We start from the raw sequence: 5,592 nt of genomic DNA, 5'->3' as shown, positions 1-5,592 counted from the left end.
ACGCACCCTCCTGCCCTGGCAGGGCTGAGCCCGGGGCCTTCCCGCCTCGGGACCCCCCAGGGCTGGGCTGGCACAGGGTGGCAGGGCTCCCCAGCACATCCCCGGGCCGCATCCTGCTGCCGCTGCAGCAGCCGGGGCTGGGGCCGAGCTGCAGCGGGGCGGGGAGGGACCTTGTGGCTCACCTGTGAACCTGAGGGCCGCCTCTCGCACGGACTCCTGTGGGCTCTCCAGGTACGGCAGGGCCTGGCACAGGTACTCAACCGCTCTCCTCTTGTCCTTTTCCAGCTGCAGAGAGCGGCAGGGCACAGAGGGAAGGGTTGGCTGGGGCTCTGCCCCTTGGCCGGGTGCTGTCTCTCCTGTGCAGTGTGTGGGCCCCTCTTGGCAGTCCATGGACACAGAGATCTTTCTGTGCTGTCACCTTTTGTCTGGAAGGAATCGTGGTCCGTATGCCATTTTGGGAATCAGACTGCCAATTCAAGTGCATTGCTCCTGCAAGAGAACAACTGCATTTCCACCAAAGAAACATAGCCCTTACCCTCCGTCTCTCCTGTGCAGTGTGTGGGCCACTCTTGGCACTCCATTGACACAGAGACATTCTTCTGCTGTCACCTGTCTGGGAGCAATCTTCACCCATATGCAATTTTGGTAGTCAGACTGCCAATTCCAGTACACTGCTCCTGCAAGTGAAGGACTGCAATTACACCCTGGAAAAAAAGCCCTTACCCTCTGTTTCTCCTGTGGAGTGTGTGGACCACTCTTGGCACTCCATGGACACAGAGAGCTTTCTGTGCTGGCACCCTTTGTCTGGGAGGAATCTTCATCCATATGCAATTCTGGGAATCATGCTGCCAATTCCAGCTCAGGGCTCCTGCATGCGAACGATTGCTTTTCCAACCAGGAAAGAAAACCCTTATCCTCCGTCTCTCCTGTGCGCTGTGTGGGTCACTCTTGGCAGTCTGATTGCCAAAATGGCATATCAACGAAGATTCCTGCCAGAGAAAAGGTGACAGCACAAGAATCTCTCTATGTCCATGGAGTGCCAACTCCTATGCATTGCTTTAAGGGAAGAACTGCCTTTCCACTTAGGAAACAAAGCCCTTACCCTCTGTCTCTCCTGTGCAGTGTGTGGGCCACTCTTGGCACTCCATCTGCTCTTTTCTTTTACTGTAGAGTCACCCTAGTGCACTATGTCCTCAGCCAGGCCTCTAAATTTTGTACCATTAATGAAGAGTCTTCATAGTCCTCTTCCCATGTATGTTCAGCCCAACTTTCATCTGAAGCTTTAATGAAAGGTGCAATCACAGGCATCATCTTTTCATAAGTTTTCATTGTCTTTTCTCGTGCATGAGCCTTAACTTTGAACACAATTGCGATTTTTACTTCGAAATGGAAATTAGTCTCACTTTCCCTACAGGAATACATCTGAAATGGATTTCCTGTTTCTTTGCTTGTTTTGAAATTTCAATAAAATATCTCGAAGAAGGCATAACTAGCAAAATAAAGAGCTCAATTATCTCAAGGTTGTGAACCAAACAACAAATTTTGGCAGGAATCCATCTTTATGTGAACAGCAGATTTCTCTGAATTCATCTCTTCTTTTTTAAATGAGGAGTAAAGCAAAATGAAAGGAGTTATATGACATAATGCCAGTAAATTAAGGACATTTTTATTGAATAACATCTTTTCAAGTTAAATGCACAGAAACATCCTTTTTGTGGGCCATTTATGTGCTTTGCATAAATGGGTGACTAGCAGAATGCTGTAACTATTGTAAGGTAGAGCTTTCTGTAATTACCAATTCTATGCCATTTAGATTTGGGCTTTTTTCATAAAAGATATAAAGATATTACCATAAATTTCATGAACCATGTATTTATAGCCAAAAAATAATAGAAAAAGGACAGTCTCCCTTCTGGTAAGAAAAAAACACCAAAAAAAATTAACGAACAACAGTGAAACAGCTCTAGTTGCCAAAAAATTCTTAGACTGAGGAAGAATTGTGATTTTTCTTACCTTGAGCTTGCAGAGACCACCTCAGGGAGGAGTGCTGAAGGAAGTCTTGTGATACCTGCAGAACTTGATGGAAAATTGAGGATTGTCAAAGGAGAAAGCCACACTTTCCTATCGAATTCTCTTTTAAACAATCCTTTTCTAGGTCCAAGTGCATTATTTCAGGGACCCAAAGCTAGGCCTGGGAAAGGTGTAAGCTATGTTTTATAGGACCATTGCATCTATTTCAGAACCTGCAAATGTGGTAAACCAGAAGTTTTGTGGTGAAATTAATGAATTCTATATTCTCATTTCAGTCTCTAATTCATTATGTTTACCAACAGCACATTTGGTTTAGGGCTAAACTCGGTGGTGCTTGAGCTGAGTTTGAACGTCAGTGAGGAGGTGGTCCCATCAGACCTTCTGGGAGGCAGAAGGAGGAGGGTTTGAAGGTATATTTTTACCTGTGCACTGAAAGAGATGATGTTTTAGTGGAACAGAATTAGTGTGTATGGTATGTCCTTGCTGCCCAGTTGATCACTACCCACTCTCCATGCTGAATGCATATATGCTTTCACACAAAGAGCATTTTGAATTCCTGATCCCAACACTGAGTTACTGTTGCAACTGTCTGGCCAAGAGTGCATCATTTAGCAGCTGGATTGATAAAGACATGATGAGGTTCAAAGCAAGACAGGACTGCACATGTTGAAACACACTTTGTGTGAACAGAAAACTGCAGGACTATTGTAAACAAGCCAGATGCTTTGCCACCAGAGATCAGTCTTTCTGTCTGTCACCAGGGAAGGAGCAAAGGAAAATTTAGCCAAAAGAATACAAGAAAATCTTCCAGATTTCCATAAAAAACATCTTACATGGATAATATATTATTTTTTACTTTGTTTTCCTGGGGGAAAACAAAGGACAAGACCTGTAGAAACACTCATCCAGCATTCATCAGTCTTTACTGCATGTTATTCAACCCTTAGTTTAAATACTTTCACACCTTAATGTGCTTTATAAAGAACAATAAGGATTAAGCAAAACAATAACTGCTAGGTGCTTAATTGACCAGCATTCACTCCGAGCAATAACTGGCTGGAGTTCTTTGGGAAAAGCAGTTGTGATTATGTAATGAAAGATAATTACAACTCAAGCACAGGGGAATGGATTTGTTTGCAGAGATACCAAATGTCAGAACGAAGATCAATCCCTGGGGGACACCACCAGCTGGATGCAGCACCATTCACCACCACCCTCTGGGCCCGGCCCTCCAGCCAGTTCCTAACCCAGCACAGTGCCCTGTCCAAGCCGTGGGCTGCCAGTTTTTTTAAGGAATATGCTGTGGGAGACGGTGTCAAAGGCTTTGCTGAAGTCCAACCTGGCCTTGAACACTTCCAGGAATGGGACAACCTGGGGTCACAACCTGTGCTAGTGTCTCATCACTCTCACAGTCAAGAACGTCTAAACTTTATCAGTTTAAAACCATTATTAAATATACATATACATTAATAAATATATAGAAGATATATTTCATAGTTACTATGTAACACTTCCAGCATTTGCAGAAAGACACCCACAGAGCAGAGGAGCTCCCAGCAGATCTCACTTAAGCAATCTGCTCCCCCGACATCCATCAGAGTAAGAAGTGACCATCCCCTCTGTCATGGTTTGAGATAGCCCCAAAATCTAATTCCCTAGTCCTAGCCCCCTGTCACATCTCAATCCAATGTGAGGTGGGTTTTTTCCAGACAAAACACACCAGACTCCAAATGGGGGAAAGGGAATATATTACAATGACTGTACAACTAAATATTATAACACATTATACATGCGATCACAACTATCTCTACCATGACATAAGTATTTACAATGGATCAGATCTCTTCTCCTCTCCAAATAAAAGTCCAGGAGGGAAGAAGGACAGATCCCTTCCACATTTAGGGCAGCAGCTCCTCTTCTGTCTTCCATGCAGCAGTTGCAACTGGGTTGTTGTAGCTGGATCTCTGTTCAATACACACAAGGGGGTCTCCAAGCCCCTCGGCTCTCCTTCGGTCCAAGCGAAGGCCTCACCTGTGGACTGCCAGCAGGGACAGAACTCGCGTCACCACAGGTATATCACGAAATGCAGGGGCATCTTCGTGAAAGTCCCTTCCTCAGGGGATTCACCCCTGAGTCAGAACATCTTGGGCAGCTTTCAGTTGCAAGTCTTTGTCTCAAGAGTTCCACCAGAGCTCCTGTGCTCTGTCTCAACTGCCAATGTGGCAGCAGAGGGGGGGGAAGCAAGGTCATCCCCCTCTGCATTCCATCTGGCCGTCCTGGTCCGGCTCCAGGACGTCTTTGAGCTTCTTAGCTCCTCTCTCTCTGGTGCTGCAGCATTCCAAAACTCCTCTCCTTAATAGGAGTCCACGTCCCTCCTTTCCCGGAGGTCTCAAGGGAGTTTGGGGGGTCTGGTTCAGTTCTTACCCCCAAAACTCTGTAGCTCTGCTGCTGACTCTCTTTTTTCTCGGTTCTCCTTCCAGGAGTCCTTTCTACGGTACTGCATGCCTCTGTTGCTGCTTGGTCTTACCTCTTCTGGTCCTGTGCCACCATTTCTCCGGTCAGTGTTGGTCTGTCGCTACTTCTGCCGCTGCCCACGGTGGAGAAAACATCTCCCAGCATAGCTACAGACACTTAGCCCAGTCTAACACTGTTCCAAGTCTCTGCAGTTCCCGCTGGGGGCTGGGGGCCAAAGCCCCCCCCTCAGGGCCTTCTGCCCTCTGCTCCTTGTGGCCTCAGAACACGGCTACCACTTTTATCACCCCAAACTACAACTCTTCTCTTCTGTTTGCTTGTGGTATGTTTACATTTCGCAGGAGCGCAGATTGGTTCAAATCTCTAGTGTCACCACCCCTTGGGGGTTACCACTTTCTTAGCTTCAGGGGGAAAACTTGGTTCAAACTACTACACCCTCCCAGAGCTGGAAAGGTGTACAATGTTCTAAAGATTTTCTAAAACATATAACCTTGTCATCAAAAAACCGCTTAATTTTTCACAGACAGAACAAGGCTCTTAAGTTTCTGCAAGTTTGATCACTTCAAGGGACCTCAGTTCAGGAAACCATCTGATGACAACCAAGTATAAAGTACATTAATTATGAAAACCAGCCACAAAAATTGAATGGAGGATATATATATGTATATATGTATAATTCAAGTGCCTTAATTTCACTTTAAAAATCAAAACTGCTTTTAAAGAAACTTAGTTTAATAAACTACATTTAAAAAACAACTACTGGACAATACTCCTTCCCTTCCTTAAATATCATTCTTTGACCCTTGGAGAAAGGTTTTAAAGCAGCAACTTAATCAAGAGTTCAAATCAATAGCATAGGCAGAAACTGATTTCAAAAACTATTTTAAAACTAAATTAAAAAGCAGTTGCATTGCCAATTGACAAGTTTAGAAAGGTTTCCTTAGCAATTGTTGAGATTAAAAAGTAATGAACTGTGGAGAGAGCAAGACAGAACACGGGGTTCAGGGGAGGAAACCTGTGTGAATTTGCACTTGAAATTTGTTGGTTTTTAACAAATAGGGTCACATCTCAAGGACCTGCAGAAACCAT

General features: G+C 44.9%; 1 long non-coding RNA gene across 1 annotated transcript in view; it reads right to left on the bottom strand.

Moving 5' to 3' along the window:
* Positions 1-93: 93 nt before the first annotated feature.
* LOC108508764 overlaps positions 94-5,592 on the bottom strand; it is a 26,343-nt gene continuing 20,844 nt past the window's right edge. The window contains exon 3 of the long non-coding RNA XR_001878499.1: positions 94-285. This is a non-coding gene — a long non-coding RNA (uncharacterized LOC108508764). The remainder of the gene's footprint in view (positions 286-5,592) is intronic.

Source organism: Lepidothrix coronata, unplaced genomic scaffold, assembly GCF_001604755.1.
Source record: "Lepidothrix coronata isolate B3197 unplaced genomic scaffold, Lepidothrix_coronata-1.0 Scaffold312, whole genome shotgun sequence".
Lineage (NCBI taxonomy): Eukaryota > Metazoa > Chordata > Aves > Passeriformes > Pipridae > Lepidothrix > Lepidothrix coronata.
The sequence above is the reverse complement of the archived record's forward strand: the minus strand, read 5'-3'. Positions and strand labels throughout refer to the sequence as shown.